The sequence below is a fragment of the Ambystoma mexicanum genome, chromosome 14, assembly GCF_040938575.1.
Source record: "Ambystoma mexicanum isolate Mex_15411 chromosome 14, UKY_AmexF1_1, whole genome shotgun sequence".
NCBI classification, from domain to species: Eukaryota; Metazoa; Chordata; class Amphibia; order Caudata; family Ambystomatidae; genus Ambystoma; species Ambystoma mexicanum.
Genome location: NC_090940.1, coordinates 472,485,541 through 472,499,434, shown reverse-complemented (window position 1 = coordinate 472,499,434; position 13,894 = coordinate 472,485,541). Strand labels below are relative to the sequence as shown.

At 46.2% G+C, this 13,894-nt stretch overlaps 1 protein-coding gene across 6 annotated transcripts in view; it reads left to right on the top strand.

Moving 5' to 3' along the window:
* Positions 1–13,894, top strand: part of ATG2B (autophagy related 2B) — a 5,509,925-nt gene that overhangs the window by 4,424,139 nt on the left and 1,071,892 nt on the right. The window lies entirely within an intron of this gene.

The following is a 13,894-nucleotide window of genomic DNA, read 5'->3' as shown; positions in this document are numbered from 1 at the left end:
GGGCCTTAGTCTTGACCGCCTACCATAGCTACCTTGATTGGTCTGGCTTGTCCAGAGGTTACCCTGTTCCAAGAAACTAGGCTGGCCTTCTGAACCTCTGCCCACCAGGTCAGAGTTCAGAAATCCGTCTCAACACATATGCAATCCGATTTGTCTATTCCAATGAGTTTCTGAAGATGAGTTCTATACTTGCTGCCAGAATTTTTGTATATATTTTTGCATCAATATTTATCAGCGCTATCAGCCTGTAGGACTAGTAGCCTGTTGGGTCTTTGCCTGGTTTTGGGAGAAGGACTACCTTGGCTTCTTCCATTGTTGGAGTTATTTTCCCTCCTTTCCCGAATTCATTAAATAATTGGACTAAGTGGGGAATCAATTCTTCTCTAAAAGTTTTATAGAAGTCGGCTGTGAATCCGTTGGGTCCTGGAGCTTTGTTATTCAGCATCGAGTTAATTCCTTTGCGGACCTCCTCAACCGTTATAGCTTGGTCTAAGACCAGCCTTTCTTGGCTTTTTAAAGTTGGAAGATGTAGACTTTCCAAGTGTTTTAATTATACTTGTTCCAGGGGATTCTCCAATGGAAATTCTCTTTTTATCTCTGTTTGCTCGGTACTCTCCCCTCCTTTACTTAATTTGATTTTGGTTATAGTTCTATGTCTTACTTCCTTCCTTAGAAGCCTGGCTAGCAGCCTATCTGCTTGTTGCCTTTTTACATAATATTTTTGTCTAAGGTGTAGCAACGCCCGTTCTGCCTCCCACGTTTACAGCACCTCCAATTGACCCCTTATGGCCCTATATTATCTTTGAGTCTCACCACTGGCCCGATATCCATCCGGGTCATAACTTGTTTCAATTTGCTTTCTAGCTCCCGTTTCTTTCCTCGTCCCTCCTGGCTTTAACTGCGATGACCTTCCCTCTGATCGTGACCTTAAATGCGTCCCACCTCGAGTTTTGGCTTGTGTCTCCCTGCTTGTTGATTAGACATTTCTTTATTTTTTATTTTTATTGTGTATATGGTCATAAAACTTTAAAACAAATATATATCACATACTTTACACAAACATCACAAAAGATTAAAAAAATTGGACATTCCTTACATATACATGATGATAAATCCTATTAGATATAATTAAAACCGAATAAAAGAAATTACAAAAGCAAACCACTAATCAATAAAAAATTTACCGTAGAAAATATAAAAGAAATTTGTTCCAATTCATCTAATATCAGTGTAGCAAGATATGTAGCAAAGTCAGGCCCAAATTTTACTTTTCCACATTTTTTCCATATATGCATGAAAAATTAACAGCAGGAGGAAGATAAGTAGGTGTCCTTGGCAGTCATACCGATGAGATGTAATATTAAAGATCTGATAGCAGTTTTACTTCCTCTGCAAATTTCGTCAGGTACTTATTAAAATGTTTCCAAACCTGTGTAAATACAATTATTAGCTCACTGCTATAGCCCGACCGGCATGTCGGCCAGAATAATTCACTACTGATGCATTCCAGATTTTCAACATAGTTAATCAAATAACATTTGTATATCGGCCTCATAGCCGTACAGCTTGTCAGAACATGTCACGCAGATTCAATCATTTGCGTATCGGGGCAGATTCTGGAAGTCCTTTCTTCTAGCTGTATTCCCTTCCAAGCCCTTTTAATCTCTAGGATATCAAGGCGGTTTAGCCTTATATTCAGAAATATTCTATATTTTTAAGTAGGCTTGCAGCTTTTTATAAGTAAAGCACATCCTAGACATTTTTTTCAGAGACCTCATGCTAGCAACTTGTTCATGGTTCATCACCCAATCCCATTTCTCCACACAATTTTTAAGAGATTTGAACATGACCCCTTCACCATACTCCCAGTTGGGTGTCCAGCCAATTTTGCTCTTTTTTGTCCTGCAGTCACCTCATGGCCCAAATATCTATACCAAGTAACCCTTTTGACATTACCCAGGGGGCAAGGTATTGTGGCCTTTTTACAGCACTTCTGCCCGACAGCCATAAATTGAGTTTTAGTAAGATTTATTTTCAGGCCATTCAGTTCAGCATAAGTAAATATAGCTTTAGTACTATTGCAAATGCCGATGTAGGCATTATCAAATATGATCAAATCATTTGCATAGCTGATCCGCTATTCCCGATTTTTGGGAATGCATTCAGTTTTTCAATGAAAATGCCCCCAAAGTCCGCCATAAACAGTACTGGTGCCAAGGCACACCTCTGCCTGACACTTTTTCTGACAGAAAACAAACCTGACATCTGGCTTTGATTATCCAGCCTGACTCTTGCCACGTTATCCTCATACATAATTTTACATGCATACATAAAATGTTCCGGCATGCCCATCCTTTCCAATTTTACACATAGTTTGGATCTATCAGCCATGTCAAATGCGGATGAAAAGTCCACTAATAAACGGTAAAGAGGGAGATCATCACAGTAGTTGGCTTGCACAATAAGAGTATTTACTATAAAGATATTATAGTTGATAGAGCATTCCTTTCTGAACCCTGTCTGAGTCCTATCAAGGATGTTATCTCTGGCTATCCAGGCATTGATCTCCTTCAAGATCAGGGTGCAGAAGATTTTACTAGGGACTTCGGTTAAGGCCAATAGGCGAAAATTCTCGGGTTGGTCTCGAGGGCCATTTTTAAACACTGGTATAATGTGGGATGGGAGCTAGGAACAATACCACTTTCTACAATCTTATCATACAGTGTTACAAGAATATCCGACCAGCATTCTTAGGTTCCTTAATAATAACTTTGTAGAGGCCATCAGGGCCCAGGCCCTAGAGGATTTTAATTACTTAATTATGGTAATGATGTCGTTGCTGTCATGATGCCTGCCCCCGGAAGACCAAACCAGGCCCAGCAGCCCCGGAAGCAGGCATCATGCCACTTGGAGCCTATGGCGCCAGGCTCATAAAGATAAAGTCAGTCCTGGCGCCATGGGCGCCAGGCTCATTATTGATAACTTACCTGAAGCAGACCATGCTGCATACTCACCTGAGGCAGACCATGCTGCATGAAGACTCAAGCCAAATGAGGCTTAGGAGGGATTATTTTACTGAACGGACTATTTTGTTACTTGGGTGGGGCTGTGGAAGAATACTTACCTGGATCTTCTTCCAAGGCTATTTAAACCACGCCCGGAGAGCCACACGTGCTTCGCGTTATTCTGCTTGCTGCAGCGTAACGCTCACCGTGTTTTCAGCAGCTCCAGTCTTCAGCCACGCCTGCTTCAGTCCTTGGACTCCTGAAACAAGAAGAAAAGAAGGATAAAAGTTAGAACAGGAGTTTTAACTTTAATCCTTACCTGAATCCTGATCCATTTCGCCACGGAACTGAAAGACAGAAGTCTTTGAAGCATCGCTTCGCATTCCTACGGCGCCGCGCTGAACTCACCTGCTTGGCGGTACTTCAGCATTCCATCACGCTCTCTCCATCTCGCGGCCGCCCTCCGACACCTAAGGACACAAAGACAGCAAGGTGAGCAAGGGGACTCTCTAAGGCTATACAAGCTACCCCCAAGGACTTAACTGATTTACCACAGGAGGTACTCACCTCATCTCGGGTCGGCGCAGTCAACTCTGCTTCATCGCCGTACCCCGGCCCCTAAGGGGAAAACCACAATAGACTTACCTGAATCTTACCGAGTGCCATTTGGAAATCTTCGAGTGGATTAATCGGCAACCTGCAAGGAATCGGACAGAGTGAAGATCAGACATTTGAACTCTTATGAACAATTGGACTTTAGAGTCAATACTGGAACCCACCAATTCCTCTACGCCAGTGAAGTAACTGGTCATCAACGCGCCCCTGCGGTCGACGCAGGATGGAGAGCTCATTCTTCCAAACCATCAGGTGAGACTAAGGAGGGGACATCAAGAGTGATCTGTGGGAAGATAACGGGAGTGAGGAAGGTGGGTTGACACTCAATTCCACGGGTGGTTAATTCCTCTTCTCCTTTGCAGAAGAATATTCCTGCGAGCCAGACAAACTAGGCTGAGCGGGCCAGTCCAGTCAGTCATCTCGGCGCTACACGTCACGCTGGTGGAAATAACAGCGGCCCAGTTCCGGTCGACGCCCCCGTGGGAACCAGATGAGCGTAACAGAACGCAAAGCCTACCCACAAATACCCACCTGGGCGTCATGGAGACCTCGGAAACTGATCAGTTGGCCCAATTATTAGGGGAATTAAGGGCCGAAGTGCATTCCGCCCGCCAAGAAACCAATGCCCTCAGGAGGGAACTGATAGTGTCAAAAGAACGAACTGATGAGTTGGCCAGACAACTATTACAGAGCCAGGCTGGACAAACACCTCTACCAGGACTTGGGGCAAGTCCAGCTCCTGTACCATCGAGTAACCCGGTGCAGATAAATTTACCTGGAGCCGTTCCTTTGGCTCCGCCTGAATGCTTTGCCGGAGACCCAAAAGGGTTTGCAACATTCATGAATCAATGCCGCTTGCACTTTTTATGTAGACCTGGAGCTTTCCCAAACGATCAGGCCAAGGTAGCCTTTGTACTGTCATATCTCAGCGGCAGTGCGGCGGATTGGTCCATTCCACTAGTTAACCAGGATGACCTGATTCTTCGAGATTTCCAGGGTTTTCGAACAAGCATGGAAAGACTATTCGCCCGACACTCCTGAGGACAGGCTTTGGTCAGCAAACTTTTATCCCTACGTCAAGGTAACCAGGATCTTTTATCTTACATTGCAACTTTCAATAGATTAGTAGTGGAAACCGAATGGCCTGAAGCCAAGCGAATCACATTATTTCATCGAGGACTTCGGGGAGAACTCAAAGATGTTTTGGCCCAAATCGTGAACCCGCCTCAAGACTGTGCTGAATATATAGATCTAGTGGTCCAGCTCGATCACAGACTTCAAACCAGGAAGGCTGACCGAACCAAGTTTGAGAACAGGGTGTTGGTTAAAACCCACTTAAGCTCCAAGGGAGTAGATGTCTCAGAACCTATGCAAATCGGGGGGGTTAAAGGACCCTTAACCCAAAAGGAGAGAGATAGAAGACGGCAACTGCAATTATGTTTATATTGCGGAACTACTGGTCATTTTCTTCGGAACTGCCCTGTAAAACCACCCAAGAAAGTTATAGGAGCAGCAGACGAAAACCATGTGAAATCTGACTCGGGAAACAACCACGCCCGGCAAGCGTAGAGGTCTGCTTGCCGAGCTTAAAGAAGGACACTCTGACCTCGCATTTCACCATACCCATGGTCCTTGTAGATCCAGAGCAGCCATCACGCATGCACGCGTTAAAGGCGTACGTAGACAGTGGAGCCATAGGAAATTACTTGGACTGGGAATTGGCTACCAGGATGAATCTATCTCTCACCCGCAAGACCACGGCCGATGTTGTCACCACTGTAGATGGAATGGAAATTGCCTCTGGACCCGTAACTCATTCCACTGCAGAGATGACATCGCTGAGTCAAGATGGGCATCGAGAGGCTATGATGTTTGACTTAATCAAGGCCCCACAGTTTCAGCTGATACTGGGGATACCTTGGTTGGAAAAACATAACCCCTGTATTGATTGGCGAGAGAAGAGACTAACCTTCCCAGAATGTGCTCACACCTGCTACCCAAGGAAACCTCAAAACTCAGTCCTGGCCCCAGTAATTCCAGTAGACATACAATTACCTGTTGAATACCAAGACTTTCAGGATGTCTTCCAAAAGGAACAGGCAAACACCTTACCACCTCACAGATCGTATGATTGTCAAATAGATCTTGTACCTGGAGCACAACCACCTTGCAGCAGAATCTATGCCCTTACGGAACCCGAAAATCTTCATTACCTAGACCAGTACCTTGCTAATGGTTTCATTCGCCCGTCCAAATCCCCTGCATCTTCAGCTTTGTTCTTCGTAACGAAAAAGGAAGGCGACCTTAGAACACGTATATACTACCGCGCACTGAATCAGATAACCATCAAGAATCGATACTCACTGCCTTTGATCCCAGAACTACTAGACCAGGTGAAGGACGCTTGTATATACACGAAACTAGACCTTCGGGGGGCATATCATCTGGTACGTGTCAAAGAGGGTGACGAATGGAAGACTGCATTTCGCACCAAGTACGGACTATTTGAATACCAGGTGATGCCCTTCGGACTATGCAATGCACCAGCAGCCTTCCAGTTCTTCATGAACGATGTCCTCCGAGAGCTTATCGACGTTTGTGTGGTCGTTTACATCGATGACATCTTAGTATACTCTTTATCAGAATCTGAGCATGTAAAACACGTCCGAGCAGTCCTAGAGAAGTTACGCCAGCATAAATTATATGCTAAACTGGAAAAATGCATCTTCCACACTACGGAAGTGGAATTCCTTGGATTTATTCTGACCCCGAGAGAAATCCGGATGGATACACGAAAAGTGGATGCCATTCTTAATTGTCCTTCGCCAAGTTCAATCAAAGGAGTTCAAAGCATGCTTGGCTTTGCCAATTTCTACCGCAGGTTTATCCCAGACTTCTTGCACATTGTACATCCCATTACAACGCTATTGCGAAAAAACAAACGCTTTGTGTGGACAGAGGAAGCCGAGAACGCCTTCCAAGAGTTAAAAGCTAAATTCACATCTGCTCCCATATTAAGACACCCGCGCCCCGAGCTTCCCTACATAGTGGAAACAGATGCATCGAGTTCAGCCATGGGAGCAGTCCTTTCCCAAAAGGATCCCGAAACTAACCAGCTTCACCCAGTGGCGTTTTGGTCAAGAAAATTATCAGCCCCCGAATTAAACTATGCCATAACCGACAAGGAGCTGCTGGCCATCAAGTCCGCCTTCAAGGCTTGGCGGCACTATCTACTGGGTGCCAGACATACCATCACGGTCATCACCGATCATCGCAACTTACAATACCTAAAGACAGCCAAAGCCCAATCTTCGCGCCAACTCCGTTGGGCATTGTTCTTCGCCGAGTTTGATTTTGTAATAACCTATCGACCAGGTTGTAAGAATGGTAAAGCAGACGCCTTGTTCCGGATTGGAATGGGAGAAGCAGAAATAACTTTAGAACCCGTACCCATAATTCCGGAACAGAGAATCCTTGGCCTGACATCCATACAGACACTGGAGGACATTCAAAACAAGATCCACCAACTCTTTTATTCCATTGCCCTACAGGACTGGGCAAAGAAAGGTCCAGAGTACTCCGTCATCGATGATTTACCTTATTACCAAGGCCGGCTATTTTTACCGCAAAGGGAACTACAGGAACTTGTCATTTCCCATTACCTTGACACCTTAATAGAAGGGCATCCGGGTATTGCAAAAACCGAAGCTAAAATTAGGAAGCATTTTGGTGGCCCACCTGGCGAAAGGATGTCAAGTCATTTGTCATGTCTTGTGGCATTTGCGCACAAAATAAAGGGCAAAAGAAAAAACCTGCTAGATTATTGCAACCATTAGACATACCACCTACCCCTTGGCATACCTTGTCATTAGACTTCATCACGGATTTACCCTCGTACCAAGGTTACAATACCATTCTAGTTATTGTAGATCTTTTTTCTAAAATGGCCCACTTCATTCCTTTAAAAGGGATACCTTCAGCTTCAATCCTGGCCAAGGAATTCCTTGAAAATGTTGTCCGCCTGCATGGCTTTCCTTCAGTGTTAATTTCAGATCGGGGCAGTCAATTCATTTCACATTTTTGGAGGAAATGCTGCCAACTGGCACAAATTGATGTTGGGCTTTCGACCAGTCACCACCCTCAGACCGACGGTCAAACGGAGAGGACCAACCAGACTCTTGAACAGTACCTCCGTTGTATGCTACATCAGTCTGAGGGGAATTGGAAAGACATTTTGTGGATCGCAGAGTATGCGTACAATAATTCCGTACACTCAGGAACTGGACAAAGTCCTTTTTTTACCATTTATGGGCACCATCCTCGAACCTCGGATTTTGAGTCACCCCAGCATTTATAGATGCCCGCAGTGGACCATCTCCACGCTGTTATTATACAAGCCTTTAAAGAAGCAACCATCCATTTGCAAAAGGCTAAGGAAAAATACAAAAAGGATGCGGATCAGCACAGAAGTGAAGCTCCTCAATACCAAATAGGGGACCAAGTATGGTTAGCCACTAAGCACTTACCACTCAAGGGGACTCGGACCTTTAACCCCAGGTATTTGGGACCTTTTTCTGTCAAGGCAATTATTAACCCAGTGGCCGTCAAGTTGGACCTACCTGCTCATATGCAAATCCATCCCGTCTTCCAAGTGTCTCTTTTGAAGCCAGTGCAACCAGGAACTAGGCTAACCACTCCACCTGAACCTATCCTCATAGACGGGGAGCCCGAGTTCGAAGTCAAGAATATTTTGGACTCAAAAAGAGTGTTACACCCCGCCGTGCACATCACTCCAGAAGACGGGCTTGTTCTTTAAAAGGTACGCACAAACATGTTTTCCTTCCTTATGGTATGCGGCGCTTCATTCCCCCATTCCTTTCACAATGGAGATTGCGGCAGGGGTTGAACAAACTACGAGTACCATGATCCTCCACTGCACTATCATGTGCCCTGCGCCACCAATCACCATGCTCTGACGTTTTGCTTTCTCTTTCGGATAAATGCAGTCTTTTCATTCAGCTCGCTGCTTCTGATTGAAGTTGCTGACACCTTTGAAGTTTCGTCTTCGTCCTTTCTTGAATATCTGGAATTCTTGACCTTTGCCTGCCTAACGGACCGTCTTGTCTGCTGCTTTGTACTTTACTGCCAGGTTGGTGTACCAGGACCTATTTCTTGTTTTCACGTACTGCCTTGCCAAATCGATTTTGTACTTCTGCTGCCCGCACGTTAACAGGACCCTTTCAAGTCTTGCTCCTAGCCCCGAACTGCACATCTAACAGGATTACCGTCTGGGATTCATTGACATTTCTATCAAGTCTGATATCGCACCTTGGGAATTGTGTTTACCTTTCTTCAACAAGTGCACAGGGGGACGCTGCGCAGAGTGTGCACCAACCCGGAACTAGTGCGCTCCTCGTGCCGTTCGGGTTAGAACCCTCACTAACATTCCCATTTATTATTTTACACTGCCGTTTGTTTCACCTTGGATTGATCCCAACACTACTAGTGGTAAGGAGTGTTTCTTTCCTATTCCAACCTATTGTCATAGTTCCTTGAATAGTCTTGACAGGGATATTTTCTTGAGGTAGAAATAATCCATCCCCGGTCTGCAATTATAGAACTCATCTCTTCTTCTTTATTTTTACAGCTGGTAAACCGTGGCGGTGTGTTCTCCCCGCTCTTTTGGGTGATCAGGCTCTTGTACTGTTTTAATCAGTAGGGGGTCATATCATTTTAAAGATCTATTCCCTCACAGAGAGGAGGCTCGGTTGGAGGCCCCATCCGAGCTCTTCAATCAAACCCTGCGAATCCCGGTCCTGGTCACCTCCTTATCCTCATCCTGGTTGGTGAGTAACAAAGAGTGAGATCAAAACTCTTTTACCTAATTGACTGGAAAGGTTATGGTCTGCAGTAAAGGTCTTGGGAACCTAGTGACCACGTGCATGCACCTCGTTTAGTGAAGAGGTTCCATCGGGAATTTCCAGACAAACCACGGCCAAGGGGGAGAACGACTTTAGGAGGGGCCTTGAGGGGGAGTGCTGTCATGATGCCTGCCCCCGGAAGACCAGACCAGGCCCAGCAGCCCCGGAAGCAGGCATCATGCCACTTGGAGCATGCCCAAAAGCCCCAGTTAGGGGCTGTTTGGGTACAGTCCTGGCGCCTATGGCGCCAGGCTCATAAAGATAAAGTCAGTCCTGGCACCATGGGCGCCAGGCTCATTATTGATAACTTACCTGAAGCAGACCATGCTGCATACTCACCTGAGGCAGACCATGCTGCATGAAGACTCAAGCCAAATGAGGCTTAGGAGGGACTATTTTACTGAAGGGACTATTTTGCTATTTTGTTACTTCGGTGGGGCTGTGGAAGAATACTTACCTGGATCTTCTTCCAAGGCTATTTAAACCACGCCCGGAGAGCCACACGTGCTTCGCGTTATTCTGCTTGCTGCAGCGTAACGCTCACCGTGTTTTCAGCAGCTCCAGTCTTCAGCCACGCCCGCTTCAGTCCTGGGACTCCTGAAACAAGAAGAAAAGAAGGATAAAGGTTAGAACAGGAGTTTTAACTTTAATCCTTACCTGAATCCTGATCCATTTCGCCACGGAACTGAAAGACAGAAGTCTTTGAAGCATCGCTTCGCATTCCTACGGCGCCGCGCTGAACTCACCTGCTTGGCGGTACTTCAGCATTCCATCACGCTCTCTCCATCTCGCGGCCGCCCTCCAACACCTAAGGAGACAAAGACAGCAAGGTGAGCAAGGGGACTCTCTAAGGCTATGCAAGCTACCCCCAAGGACTTACCTGATTTACCACGGGAGGTACTCACCTCATCTCGGGTCGGCGCAGTCAACTCTGCTTCATCGCCGTACCCCGGCCCCTAAGGGGAAAACCACAATAGACTTACCTGAATCTTACCGAGTGCCATTTGGAAATCTTCGAGTGGATTAATCGGCAACCTGCAAGGAATCGGACAGAGTGAAGATCAGACATTTGAACTCTTATGAACAATTGGACTTTAGAGTCAATACTGGAACTAACCAATTCCTCTACGCCAGTGAAGTAACTGGTCATCAACGCGCCCCTGCGGTCGACGCAGGATGGAGAGCTCATCCTTCCAAACCATCAGGTGATACTAAGGAGGGGACATCAAGAGTGATCTGTGGGAAGACAACGGGAGTGGGGAAGGTGGGTTGACACTCAATTCCACGGGTGGTTAATTCCTCTTCTCCTTTGCAGAAGAATATTCTTGCGAGCCAGACAAACTAGGCTGAGCGGGCCAGTCCAGTCAGTCATCTCGGCGCTACACGTCACGCTGGTGGAAATAACAGCGGCCCAGTTCCGGTCGACGCCCCCGTGGGAACCAGGTGAGCGTAACAGTTGCAGCCCACTTTTAAGTTGGACATAGGTTATTTTTCCAGGTAGGTCACCTCCCCACAGAACTTGTCTGAGAGATATTTTTCCCAGATTGCCCGCTCTATACTGCAGATAAATTCATACTTGCCAGCATTGTAGTTGACCCAAAATGCTTTGATATCCCCATCAAGTAAGATTCCTACCATCTGTTGCCAATTAACATTATTTTCAGAAGCACGATATCTGCGAATCCAATTCCAATACATATTTTTTATTTTTTGTTTCCCAGAAATTAGTAGATCACAGGGTAGATTAATTCGATCAACCGTTCTTAATGCATGACACATTTTTTACTTTTCCTTACATATAACCTTATCAAAAGGACACCGATTATATGAGGCCAGCTTGGACGGTAGAGTTTTTTACCAATAGGTATCATACTATGCATACAGGATGTTATCCAACAGATTATCTCCTCAGCAGTGGAAATGGCCATATATTTGGCGTGTAAACCTCTACACCACGCACTGGCCTTGGTCACATTTTTATCAGATCAGCCTAATCTATTACCATTGATTTCCACATCTAGTTCACCAATCCTATCAAACACCTGAGGTTCCTCTTCTTCTAGCCTAAGGCAACATATCAGCATGACATGATCACTAAAAGAATTACCAAGGATTTGGAAGTTAGCTAATATGGAGTAGATCCTCTCACTGGCTTTAACTGCAATGACCTTCCCTCTGATTGTGCCCATTAAATGTGTCCCACCTCGAGTTTTGGCTTTTGTCTTCCTGCTTGTTGAGTTGAACAAAATCTTCAAATGTTGTTTTTATCTCCTCCCTGATTAGGCCCTCTTTGACTATATATGTCGGGAATTTCTAATTCCACAACCCCTGTAAATTTGTCCTTCTCTTTACTGTGATTGTTATGGGCGCGTGGTCTGATAGAGCTATTTCCCCTACCTCCATTTCTGCTACAGTGCCTAACAAGCCCTGTGAGATCCACATGTAGTTGATTGGTCATTTTGCTAAATCTTTCCATTCCCATTGTGATAGCTAGAGCGGCTTATATACCCATTTATGGTTCGGATGGGTTCCCGTTGTCATGATGCCTACCCCCAGGCATCCAGATCAAGCCCATCAGCCCCGGGAGCAGGCATCTAGACATTTAGTAAAACCTCAGGTGCCCCGGCTAGGGACTATCTGGGTTCAGTCCTGGCGCCTTAGGCGCCAGGCTCATAGTAGGAATCAGTCCTGGCGCCAAAGGCGCCAGGCTCATAGTCATTACTTACCTCAGGCAGACCATGCTGCAAATGACTCCAATCCAACATGAAGCCTGAAAGGGACTATTTTTCTACAGGGACTACTGTTTACTCGGGTGTGGTTCTAGGGACTTCTTACGTGGGACTATTTTTGAAACTATATAAACCACGCCTGACCAGCAACACATGCTTCGCGTTATTCTGCATCCAGCAGCGTAACACTCACCGTGCCTGCAGCCTGCATCCAGTCTTCTGCCACGCCCGCCTCGAATCCGGAGCTCCTAAAACAAAGAGGAAAGAAAGGGACAAGGTTAGAAAACAAACTTATTTCTATTCACACCTGATTCTGGATCCATCTTGTCTCCGGATCTGTAAAGAACATCATTTCTGCACGCGCTGTACCTCCAGCTGCAGTGCCGCGCCATACTCACCAGTCTTCACAGCATCCTTCGGGTCGGCGCTGCCTCCATCATTTCTTCGCCGAACTTCGGCACCTAGGAGACAAAAGAAAACCACAAGGTAAGCCGAGGGAACCAACAAATATAATTCTTACCACCATAGACTTACCTGATTTACCACCAGAGGCATCCTTTTGTGACTCTCCATATTTTCACGTGCCGCATCTGTAAAGAGAGACAAAACAACACGTTTTCCTCGTGCAACATTTACCGGACAGCGCCGGGTAATACAGACTCTTACCTGAGCGCCACCAGCTGCCACAAGAGCATCTTTTCACGAGCCAGCTGCAAACAAGAAAGGAAGGGGGGAACAAGAGTGAACATCGGACATATTGAACTCTACGAACTTAATACTTACTGGTCCTCACCAGGAACCTCAGAGTCAATACTCTCCGGAACTCTCAAACCAGTGAAGTAACTGGAATCGATGCGCCCCTGCAAATCCACGCAGGATGGAGAGCTCATCTTTCAAGAATATGAGGTGAGATTGCTGTGAGGGCATTTCGGAGGTGATTAGTTGGGTAGGACTGTGGGGGTGCCATCACTTGAATCCACAAGTGGATACATCCATCTCTCCACTTGCCGGGGAATATTTCTACAGGTTAAGCAGACAAGATTAGGAGGGCAGATCCAGTCAGTCATCGCTGCACTACGCATCACATGGGTGGAGACCGCAGCTGTCTGGGTCCGACCGACACCCCTGTGGGAGCCAGGTGAGCGTAACAGAACGCAAAGCCTATCTACAAATCCTCACCCGGGCGTTATGGAAACCTCAGAAACCAACCAACTAGCCCTATTGTTAGGGGAACTTAGGACAGAAGTGCACTCCGCACGCCAAGAGACTAATGCCCTCAGGAGAGAACTGATTGTGTCAAAGGCGCGCACTGATGATCTTGCTAGGCAATTACTGCAAAACCAAGCTGGGCAAACACCATTACCTGGACTCGGGTGGGGGGGGGGGGATCCAACTCCTGTTTCATCGAGCAATCCTGTGCAAGTGGTTCTACCAAGGAGCATTCCTTTAGCTCCACCCGAACGTTTTGCTGGGGACCCGAAAAGTTTGCCGTGTTTATGAACCAATGCCGTTTGCACTTTTTATGCAGACCTGTAGCTTTTCCGAACGACCAAACCAAAGTAGCCTTTGTACTATCATATCTTAGTGGCAGCGCAGCATTGGTCAATTCCATTCGTTAACCAGG